The sequence below is a fragment of the Leptodactylus fuscus genome, chromosome 6 (genome assembly GCF_031893055.1).
Source record: "Leptodactylus fuscus isolate aLepFus1 chromosome 6, aLepFus1.hap2, whole genome shotgun sequence".
NCBI classification, from domain to species: Eukaryota; Metazoa; Chordata; class Amphibia; order Anura; family Leptodactylidae; genus Leptodactylus; species Leptodactylus fuscus.
Window position 1 is genome coordinate 18,121,374 of NC_134270.1, and position 12,424 is coordinate 18,133,797.

Genomic DNA, 12,424 nt, shown 5'->3' on the forward strand with positions numbered 1-12,424 from the left:
AGGTTCCTTTGGGTACTGCTGGCATCTAAGGGTGGGCGTGACTTTGGGGGTACTGCTGGCAACTATGGGGGGGGACAGATGCTCCTTGGGGTACTGCTGGTATCTAAGGTACAGCAGGGGGTCTTTGGGATACTGCTGGCATCTAACGGGGGCATGGCTCCCTCTGTCCTCTTGGATATAGCCTGCCCTCTGAAGGTATATTAAATCCTAGTACTTCAATTTGTCTCTCTTCCTGCTCTGTATCTGCATCTCCTCTCATAGTTTGATCCTAGTGGCACATTTAGATGTCCATGTATGGTCTAGACAAAATGGCAGAGGTATTGGCCGCAAAGGTTGCCTCAGCCATCTTTTTCGGTGTGGCCTGCTGGGGGAGCAGTATATCAACCAGGGACAGAAATAGACTTGACAGGCTGATCAGAAGAGCCAGCTCTGTCCTGGGGAGCCCCCTGGACCCAGTACAGGTGGTGGGTGACAGAAGGATACTGTCTGTGGTGACCTCCATGCTGGAGAACAAATCCCACCCCATGTATGGCACACTGATGGGACTTGGCAGCACTGTAAGTGACCGTCTGCTCCGCCCCAAGTGTGAGAAGGAGCGCTATCGCAGGTCCTTCCTTCCAACCGTAACCAGGCTGTATAATCTACATCAGTCCAAGCGAAGATCACTCCACACAGAGAACTAATGATTATGACTATGAAGTCTTCCTTCTTTCTCTTCTGTTCTTTAGCTGCTATGGACTCCTAGTATATCTTCTCTTCTCAGCTTATGTGTGTCTACTTCCGTAATATATTACTGTGTATTATCCTGTATCTGTATTGCTATGCTGCTGTAACATGCTGAAATTTCCCCACTGTGGGACTATTATCTTATCTTATTTTCTGATTGACCCTGGGTCAGAAGAGCAAAACTCCCTCTAATATAGATCACAATGACACAGTAAGTTTGGTTCAGGTGAGGTGCGGTCAGGCTAATGCAAATTTCACATGGACTGACATAGAGTAAATCTGGTTAAGAGTCTCATAGTAATTAGAGATGAGCGAACACTATTCGGAACAGCCGTTCTGAATAGCACGCTCCCATAGAAGTGAATGGAAGGGGCCGGCACGCAGACTTTGCTGACGGCCGGTCGCTTAACCCCCCGCATACCGGCTACGTCCATTCATTTCTATGGGAGCGTGCTATTCGGAACATCTGTTCCGAATAGTGTTCTCTCATCTCTAGTAATTAGAGATGAGCGAACATTGTTCGGATCAGCCGATCCGAACAGCACGCTCCCATAGAAATGAATGGAAGCACCTGTGATGCCGGCCGCCGCCAAGGTCAGCGTCACAGGTGCTTCCATTCATTTCTATGGGAGCGTGCTGTTCGGATCGGCTGATCCGAACAGTGTTTGCTCATCTCTAATAGTAATACTTTTTTTTTTAAATGTAGATTGTGAGCCCCATATAGGGATCACATTGTACATTTTTTTTCTCTTATCAGTATGTCTTTGTAGAATGGGAGGACATCCACACAAACACAGGGAGAACATACAAACTCCATGCAGATGTTCCTGACAGGATTCGAACCCAGGAATTCCAGCGCTGCAAGGCTGCCATGCTAACCACTGAGCTACCGCGTTGCCCCTATTTCATAGTAATACTTGTCATCTCTTCCAAGAATGCCTGGAGACTCTCAGAAGAGCTGGACAATCTTTTGGATACCCCACATCCACCCCGATCCCATTATTTTGTTGCCATTTGGAACTCATCCTTGAGGTAGTTGATTGAAACTTTTTGTGGCTAATTGATAAACCTGTTCTAGTGCTCAGAAGATTGAGGTCCTCTAACCAACTAGGATCCTTAGGCTGAGGCCCCACATTGCGTAAACACAACTAGACTGGGCTGATCACCTGGAGGCTCTGCACAGAAAGGGCCACAGCAGACTCTACCTGCTCAAGAGGCTGAGGCTTTCATAGTCCAGGGGCCACTTCTTAGGGCCTTCTTCAACTCTGTGGTTGCTTCAGCTATCTTTTTCGGTGTGGCCTGCTGGGGGAGCAGTATATCAACCAGGGACAGAAATAGACTTGACAGGCTGATCTGTCCTGGGGAGCCCCCTGGACCCAGTACAGGTGGTGGGTGACAGAAGGATACTGTCCGTGGTGACCTCCATGCGGGAGAACAAATCCCACCCCATGTATGGGACCTTGATGGGACTCTGCGGCATTGTAAGTGACCGTCTGCTCCACCCTAAGTGTGAGAAGGAGCGCTATCGCAAGTCCTTCCTTCCACTGAACACTGAGACCCCTTTTCCCAAGAATGGGAGATTTTTTTTCCCCTCCTGCGCATTGAGGCATGACTGGTAGTGGACGGCACCTCCATTCTCTTCAGTGGATGCACAGGAGATAGCCAAAGTCAAGCTTTCAGTGATCTCTGGCGCCATCCACTACCAGATACACCTATATTCAGCCTGACTTTGGTCAGGCTCAATGCAAAACAGGTGAAAAGTACCCCCTCAATTCTTGGGACTGGTGCGAAACTGGTGCTGGACCCCAATTGATCTGATACTATCCTAAGGGAGGGCCATCAGTATCAAACATGCCCTCCAGCCCACAAAACCTGTTTGATGAGTTTTTTGTAGACCACAGAGAAAAAAAAACAGGACAATGAATATTTTTAGTGAAAAATCTAATTTAATTTTATATTTAGTATCAAAAAGGTTTTATTTAAAATACAAAGAAAACACTATATAGGTAGAAAGAGGTACCCGCCCTAGGGATTGCTGACCCCTGTTCTAGGGGGTCTTGAACCCCAGGGGGTCTATCACTAATTCACTGCATTACAGACTATTGGTACTTCTACTGCAGGCTGCATACATATATTGGCAGAGTAAAGGCCATTATATAACATGGTGGTCACTGTGGGTACCAAAGGATGATAATAATAAATTTTATTTATATAGCGCCAACATATTCCGCAGCGCTGTACAATTTGTAGGGTTCAAATACAGACAGAAAGATACATTACAAAGAAAGTCATTTCACACAATGGGACTGAGGGCCCTGCTCGCAAGGGCTTACAATCTATGAGGTAGAGGGGGTGACACAAGAGGAGACATTCTACTGAGTTTGGGGGGCATCACAAAATTCCTGCAAGTTGCTGCCGTCCTTGATCCATCTGCTCCAGCGTTTCGGCAACTCTCAAGCTGTCCTGCTGCTGAACTTGTTCCTCGTGCCGTGCCTGTGATTATTTAGGCATCTCAGCAGCTGGATAGGATGCCATATAATCAGTGTGTTGTTGGCGTTGATGATCCACCTGCTCCAGCGTTTCGGCAGCTGTCAAGCTGCCCTGCCGCTGAACTCGTTCCTCACACTGTGCCTGTGATTGTTCCGACATCTCAGCAGCTCGCTGGGACGCCATATAATCAGTGTGTTGTTGGCATTGATGATCCACCTGCTCCAGGCTTTCGGCTGCTCTAAAAGCTGCTTGACACCTAGCTTGCTCATTCCTCCTCAGCTCCACTTCAGGAGAAGTCTTTTGACTTCCCGCTACCTTCATATCTCTCATTGTTTTAGAATTTTGCAACAAATTACATTTTCTTTTTCCTGGCATGTTTAAAATTGGCAAACTGCCAATTTGGATTAAAGAGGTTTTGCCGTGTCAGTGTCTTAGCACTGGAGCAGATCAGATAATATGCAGATGCTTGTACACAATGGACTCAGTGTTATCTGTGTGTTTACATAGATAACAGACCTGGCTTTATCAGCAAACTCCAATTAGCTGAGAGAGTCCTGCTGGCAAGTGCAGTTTAATATAGTACAGTCCTATGAAAAAGTTTGGGCACCCCTATTAATCTTAATCATTTTTTGTTCTAAATATTTTGGTGTTTGCAACAGCCATTTCAGTTTGATATATCTAATAACTGATGGACACAGTAATATTTCAGGATTGAAATGAGGTTTATTGTACTAACAGAAAATGTGCAATATGCATTAAACCAAAATTTGACCGGTGCAAAAGTATGGGCACCTCAACAGAAAAGTGACATTAATATTTAGTAGATCCTCCTTTTGCAAAGATAACAGCCTCTAGTCGCTTCCTGTAGCTTTTAATCAGTTCCTGGATCCTGGATAAAGGTATTTTGGACAAACAATTCAAGTTCAGTTAAGTTAGATGGTCGCCGAGCATGGACAGCCCGCTTCAAATCATCCCACAGATGTTCAATGATATTCAGGTCTGGGGACTGGGTGACAGTGATGCAATAATATGTCACCATGTGCTACATAGACGTGAGATACAGTTACTTCAAGATGTAAGAAGGGGTTACAGGAGCTTATTCATATTACACTTTGTCAACTATCCACAGGAGAGAGAATATACAAGATCTACCCCGTATTATCTCCTCATGTTATATCTTATTATCTCCAGGAATTGTCTATATTTACATGGGATTGTATATGATTTTACATTGTCTTAACATCAATCCAATCATGTTCCTACAGTATAGGATCCTCTCAGTGGATAAGGACAAGATGGCGGAGAAAATATTACATCTCACCTTAGAGATCCTGCACCAGCTTACTGGAGAGGTGAGAGATTCTGATGAGGTCACATTACATCATTCTTATCTATAGTAATAACAGATGATATGACTGGAGAGGTGAGGGACTCTGGGAATGGATGGAGTGATATTTATTAATGTGTCTCTCCATAAACAGGATTACACAGTAGTGAAGAAGACCTCTAGTGGGCGCTGTCAGGCTCCTGTATCTGAAGGATGGGGGAGAACCCTGAGCCCAATCCCGGGGCCTCCACCTCACTCCCTGATACAGGAGGAGATCAATAGACAGAAGATCCTAGAACTCACCAACAAGATGATTGAGCTGCTGACTGGAGAGGTGACACTGCTGGGAATGCTGGGACATTATACAGGAGCGCTATGAAGGGATCTGGTGATGACTGTATCATTGTGTTGTCAGGTTCCTATAAGGTGTCAGGATGTCACTGTCTATTTCTCCATGGAGGAGTGGGAGTATTTAGAAGGACACAAAGATGTGTACAAGGAGGTGATGATGGAGGATCAGCAGCCCCTCACATCAGCAGGTAATAGACATGACTAAATACACACGGCCTCTCATTATCTGTATGGAAAGAATGAATTCAGTCCCTGTATGTGTTTCCTCCAGTTCCATCCAGTAAGAGAACATCACCGGAGAGATGTCCCAGTCCTCTTCTACCACAGGACTGTAAGGAAGAAAAGGTCCTCCAGGATGATCAGGTAGATGACAACATGGTGGATTTATCCGGGAGCCCTCCAGCTATTTGGTCAGATAACTCCTGCTGTCACTTTTGGTGGTCATGATAATGAATGATCTTTTCTTCTCCTATAAAACATCCCACGTGACTTCTCCATCCGTCTGGTGACTTTTACAATATTTGTTTCACAGCTTTTGTATCCGGGTGAAGATCTGGACAATATTAATGCTTCGGAGACATATGTGAGGGGTGATGTGGAGTGTAAGGAGGAAATTCCTACAGGTGACCGCCCAGGTGAGTAGTAACTAGAGATGAGAAATTGGTTTCTTATGAATTGTGTTCGCTATGAATTTTTCAAATAGTTTAAGTTAAACCAAACCTGGAATTTTTTGGATTTGCCACCATAGAGCAGCTTGTAATAGAAGCTATACAAAGACAAGCCAGTGAACCTTCAATAGGCTTCTAGCTGTCATGGCAAAGGATTTCCACCCCGAATAGTGTTGCAGGGGCCAGAAATCCACCCCAAAATGGCGGCACCAATGCACCTTTGAGAAAATGACATCTTAGTCAGTTCTGATCAAGTCACCGGGGTGGGGGGGGAGTTGCTTAATTCCATCGAACTGTGTGGGCACCAATTGTGGGCATTACTGCCGGGTCTTTGCTGTATAAAACAGTTGAGATGTGGTAACTATGGTGGCTGCTCAGCTCTTCAGTGGTTTCCATATTTAAATACCAGACATCTGCTGTATTATTATGGTGGATGTCGGGAAAGGGTCAAGTGACATAAATGGAAAACAGATACTGAAGTTTTTTCCTCCTATAAATCCTGAGCAGATTATACAGCGATAGGAAATGAAGTGATAGCACATTTACCAAATTTATTCTTTCACAACAGACCCCGTTTTTGGAAATTCCAACTCGCAGAATGCTTTTTCTTACTTTGCTTTCACCATCTTATGTCACACTATGTAAGCGCATTTGCTTCTTGAAAAATAAAAGTTACTTTGATGGTTACTATGGGCAATAAGCCAGTCTTGCTTTGATTTTTAGCCTCTGACCATTTACCACTGATGTTCCTAGAAGTACAGGCCGATAGTTTTGCACCTTCCTTTTTGAATCACCCTGTAGTAAGGACTATGTAGCAGAATACGGCAAAAATGCTTGTAAAATACCAGGCTAGTGGGGGAAATCATTGGATCCAATTATAGTCAATGGGAATGGTCACACGCAGTGTGGACCACCCATTGGGTTTTTTCTTCCGGAAGGTGAATGCCTTATTCTGACAGGACCAATGGCTCAGATTTCTTCTGAATCCGAAACTAAGGAACTGCGCTCTCTTATTTAGTGGTTAAAAGTACACGATTTTATTGACTTCAGACAAACTTTCAGACAACGCGTTTCGGGCGTTATACTACGCCCTTCCTCAGGTGTATTAGTTTCTACAATTAAAACACAACAACATACGTCTAAGCAATATGCGGTTGCAGCTCTCCAATAAATAGTTAAAACCAGCATCTCACTTTACATCAAATAAAACAAATATAAATCATGTACACAATGTACACAATGGACCTCTTTGAAACTTAATTACAAAACATCTCATTGTTAGCACCCTGAATTGTGGGCAATGTTTCACACAATGTTATCTACCTGCCCAGTATTATCTACATAGTGGGAAGTAAAATGGTAAACGACCACTAGAGGACCCAGTTTAAGAGTCATCTATCTATACTCTTCTCCTCAGAGTCCAAGTTTATCATGTTGCACCACATTGTCATTATCATTAGAACCGCAAAAAAGAAAAAAGCATGATCACTTACCCGTGACCGCTGGGCTGGTTGCTTGTCAGTCCGGCGGACGGCATAGTTATTTATACCATTGGTGGAAGTGGCATAATCGGAAGCTTCTGCTTCCCGCGCTGGCGCACGCGCACTCAAGTGCACGTGCACTGGTACAATTCATTTGCCGGCGTCCGGAAGATACTGACGGCGCGTGCGTCCACTGCAATATTCTGCGCACGCGCCCGATCTAAAAGACGCACCTTTCTCGAAGTGTCCTTATGGTACGTCCTACATATTGTAAAATTATTGTCCTTAAAAATGTATTTAGAAACCTAAAGGTAATGAATTTTTAATACAATGTCTTCTATAATAACTGGGACCTTTATAGTTACCCATTCATCTATTGAAGCAGCAGGGCTCGCTGAAGTAGCGAGCGATCGCTTGATAAGCCCAGCATAGTTGCGGTGCGGCTATAACAGACGCATGCGCAGTGACCGCCAGGAGATATCATCAGGACAGCTGGTTTGAGTTACACTGCGCAGGCGCGTCTTTTAGATCGGGCGCGTGCGCAGAATATTGCAGTGGACGCACGCGCCGTCAGTATCTTCCGGACGCCGGCAAATGAATTGTACCAGTGCACGTGCACTTGAGTGCGCGTGCGCCAGCGCGGGAAGCAGAAGCTTCCGATTATGCCACTTCCACCAATGGTATAAATAACTATGCCGTCCGCCGGACTGACAAGCAACCAGCCCAGCGGTCACGGGTAAGTGATCATGCTTTTTTCTTTTTTGCGGTTCTAATGATAATGACAATGTGGTGCAACATGATAAACTTGGACTCTGAGGAGAAGAGTATAGATAGATGACTCTTAAACTGGGTCCTCTAGTGGTCGTTTACCATTTTACTTCCCACTATGTAGATAATACTGGGCAGGTAGATAACATTGTGTGAAACATTGCCCACAATTCAGGGTGCTAACAATGAGATGTTTTGTAATTAAGTTTCAAAGAGGTCCATTGTGTACATTGTGTACATGATTTATATTTGTTTTATTTGATGTAAAGTGAGATGCTGGTTTTAACTATTTATTGGAGAGCTGCAACCGCATATTGCTTAGACGTATGTTGTTGTGTTTTAATTGTAGAAACTAATACACCTGAGGAAGGGCGTAGTATAACGCCCGAAACGCGTTGTGTGAAAGTTTGTCTGAAGTCAATAAAATTGTGTACTTTTAACCACTAAATAAGAGAGCGCAGTTCCTTAGTTTCGGATTCAGAAGAAATCTGAGCCATTGGTCCTTATACCACACAATATTACACCTGCGAGGTGTCAGGAACTTTGCTGCCTCGACCTAGGAGAAGGAATTTTACATATGCATGTACAAAAAGTGTTGTGGTTATAATCCACAACCCTCCAAGGTGAGCCTTTTTCCTCATTTGAATATTTGCTTATCTAGAAGTTATTACACTACGGTTGGCTCGGTGTCCCCTTTTGTTTTTGAGATTATTCTGACAGGACGTACTGGTAGGTCCAAGCAGTACTCAGCAGCTGCACAAAATCGTGCAACTGCTGAAACTGGGAGCCGGCTGTAACTTCAGCTGGAGCTCCCAGAGAGAAGGAAGGGACGGTTTATTAAAGGGGTTGTCCCGTCACAAGGATCCTATCTTTACTGCTTGTTAATGTGAATATAAGACTTTTCCTAAATACACTGCTTCAGCAAAACTGCTTTGTTTGTCCAGTATATCACTTTATTCATTTTTTTGTGGCCACAGCCCTGACCTAGCTGCTCCTGAGTCAAGTGATGTGTCTGCCTGCTCTCAGGGGGGAGGGGGGAGGAGCTAAGTGCACGGGAGCGAGCCTGGAGGGGGGGGGGGTAGATTACCCTTTGGGGGAAGGGGCCGCTAATGCAGGGTTAGATGCCGCCACAGGTGAAGCCAGCAACATCGCTATGCTTCCGCCCTGCATGAAGCAAGCAGCGGCAGAAGCGATGCTGTTATTCCCGGGGGGGGAGTAACAGCATCGCTTCTGCTGCTGCTTGCTTCATGCAGGGCAGAAGCATAGCGATGTTGCTTGCTTCACCTGTGTCGGTGTCTAACACTCCCCGGCATCCGCTGTAATAGAGAGGTGGATGCTGGGGACAGTTAGACGCCGGCACAGGTGAAGCCAGCAACATCGCTGAAGCAAGCAGCCGCAGAAGCGATGCTGTTCTTCCGCTCCGGGGTCACATATGCAAAGCCAAGCGGCGAGATGCCGCTGGCCCTGCGTGCACGCTCATACACCAGTCTAGCCTTCACAATGCGAATACAGACCCGGTACCCTGTCGGGTCTGTATTTGCATTGTGAAGGCTAGACTGGTATATGAGCGCGCACGCAGGGCCAGCGGCATCTCGCCGCTTGGCTTTGCATATGTGACCCTGCCCACCAATGACGAAACAAAGCCGGAAGACAGAAGATTTCAAAGAAACGAAGACTGGTGAGTATGCGACGTGGGACAACCCCTTTAACTTCCTTGCCTTCTCGAATGCTTTGTATACAGGGCTCAATGAGCGCCGTATACACAGCTATGGGTGTAGCCACGATACGGCCGCCCTCTGACCTGGCAGTGACGTGATCTGCCGGAGTCAGCATCTTACAAGAGTTGCTGGGTCCTATTACTGGTAATAGAAAAGTAGAAAAAGTAAATAAAATAATTTAAAAAATAAATAAAATATGCTATTAAAACGCCATTATTAAAGGTTATTGCCCCACCCCCAACGACATCGTACAAAATAAAAATTACCGTAACGGACATAAAAACTATTTTGTAAAGTTTTTCAGTAGCACTTTGTGTTATTAAATAAAATTTTAAAAAAATTAAGTGAAAAACAGATTTCCCTCCTATTTTGTTTATATTTTCCTGGATATAAAGAAAATTCAAATGCATGCAAAAATAAAAACAATATAAAAATAAAGCCCTATGTGTAACCGAAAATAGAAGAAGAAATTAGTCGAATAACACATATGATAAAAATGTTACAGCACTTAAAACAGGACTTACAAAAAAAACCTAAAATGTGTCTGGTCCTGGACCACAAATTGGCCTGGTACTGAAGTGGTTAAGAAACCAATGTTTCAATTATAGTTTAATTGTTCTCTTATAATGCAGCAAAACTTGATAAATAACAGTGCTTATGTGAACAGAACCTAAGTTAGTTAGTCACCGAATTTCGCTCAATGCCTTGTAATTTGTATGGACATTATTATATAGAAATGCTATAAAATCTCAATATAATGTTAATGATATAATATTCATACGTTATAAAATCATTTTTCTTTTTGGCAGATATCTGTACCAGGAGCCAAGAGGAACATATCATATCGTCAGATTATAAAGCAGATGATGGTGGTATCACACAAGATACATATAAGAAACGTGTCATTATCCCAGATATACCCTCAGCCCTTCACAGCAAAGGTCTATCTTCTAATCAGAGAACTCACACAGGGGAGAAGCCATATTCATGTTTAGAATGTGGGAAATGTTTCAATCATAAATCAGATTTTGTGATACATCAGAGGACTCACACAGGAGAGAAGCCATATTCATGTTCAGAATGTGAAAAATGCTTTGCACGTAAATCAAAGCTTGTGACACATCAGAGAATTCACACAGGAGTGAAGCCATATTCATGTCCAGAATGTGGGAAATGTTTTTATCAGAAATCAAGTCTTGATAAACATCAGAGAATTCACACAGGAGAGAATCCATATTTATGTTCAGAATGTGGGCAATGTTTTAATCAGAAATCAGATCTTGTTAACCATCAGAAAACTCACACAGGAGTGAAACCATATTCATGTTCAGAATGTGGACAATGTTTTAAACATAAATCATTTCTTCTGATACATCAGAGGACTCACACAGGACAGAAGCTATTTTCATGTTCAGAATGTGAAAAATGCTTTACATGTAAGTCAAAGCTTGTGAGACATCAGAGAACTCACACAGGAGAGAAGCCATATTCATGTCCAGAATGTGGGAAATGTTTTACATGTAAATCAAATCTTGTTACGCATCACAGAACTCACACAAGGTGTTAACTCTTGTTATGTTCACAAAAGTTTTCCGTCATAAACACAGGCAAAACTGGACAGGGTACGGCTTCATTTGATTGGGTATTTAAAGGTGACCGCTGGTATCTGTATGCAGCCTCTCCACCTGGAAACCATTTTTTTTTTTTGCACAGACACAAAGTCCTACATGCAGCCTAACATGAAACCAGCTTTATAAATTTTATACATTTATTAACCCAAGTGGGTGATTAAAGGGGCTCTATCAGCAAAATCATGCTGATAGGCTATTCAGGCACTGTAAATGTTATATCAAACTACCCCCCAGTTTTAAAATAATACCCTAAAAAAGAATGTTATCTACTTATGCATCATGCACGATGGGCGGGCATTCAGGGTGCGCCATCTTCTTCATCCACGCCTCCTCTTCCTCCGAAGTCCTCGGGTCCCGTCTTCCTCCGGCGCTCGCGAACTGACATTGATAAAAAAAAATGGCTTGGGCGCATGCGCAGTAGCATGCGGCTTTTACTACAGCGCATGCGCCCAGGCCATTTTTTTTTTTTTATCAAGGTCAGTTCGCGAGCGCCGGAGGAGGACGAGACCCGAGGACATCGGAGGAAAAGGAGGCGTGGATGAAGAAGACCGCGCACCCTGAATGCCCGCCCATCGTGCACGATGCGTAAGTAGATCACATTCTTTTTTAGGGTATTATTTTAAAACTGGGGGGTAGTTTAATATAACATTTACAGTGCCTGAATAGCCTTTTTAAGGGCTATTCACGCATATGTGGGGCTCTATCAGCATGATTTTGCTGATAGAGCCCCTTTAATATCCGCTAAGGTATACAGAATATACATCAGTGGATGTTCAGGCATATACAGGTAAAAATATGCAATACAGTACAGAAATAAAATAGGATTAAAATAGAAAACGACTGCCAAGACAAGTTTGCAGTCTAGTTCACTGAGGCATCTGCTGTTTAGCCCCAGGACACTTCCTTATGTCCACAACAGGACGTGTGTCCTCACATCTCTCTCATGAGAAGAGCCCCCTTCCCTCTCTGGACTGACCATATAACTTGGTTAGTGTCTTACCTGGTTGTGTCAGCGGGAGAAGAGGCCCAGTCCTAAATCCTTTGACCAGAAAACTATATACAACAATAACACAACAACAGATCCCCTTGGGTAGGGAGTTGAGTGTCCGGGCCTGTTTCATGCTTCCAGTGGTGCCGGGTTTGGATTTGACGTGTCTGTTCATTTTTTGCACATCTGAGGAACTTCTGCCTTCCTATGGCTTCATACGCACTATTAGTTGTACAGTACAACTCATGTGCTCCCCCTTTGTCAGGTACTCGGATC

General features: G+C 43.9%; 1 protein-coding gene and 1 pseudogene across 1 annotated transcript in view; both read left to right on the forward strand.

Annotated features, from left to right (window-relative positions):
* Window positions 1–12,424, forward strand: part of LOC142210357 (uncharacterized) — a 341,635-nt gene that overhangs the window by 132,734 nt on the left and 196,477 nt on the right. The gene's annotated exons all lie outside the window — the stretch shown is intronic.
* Window positions 1–12,424, forward strand: part of LOC142210348 (uncharacterized) — a 257,779-nt pseudogene that overhangs the window by 67,915 nt on the left and 177,440 nt on the right.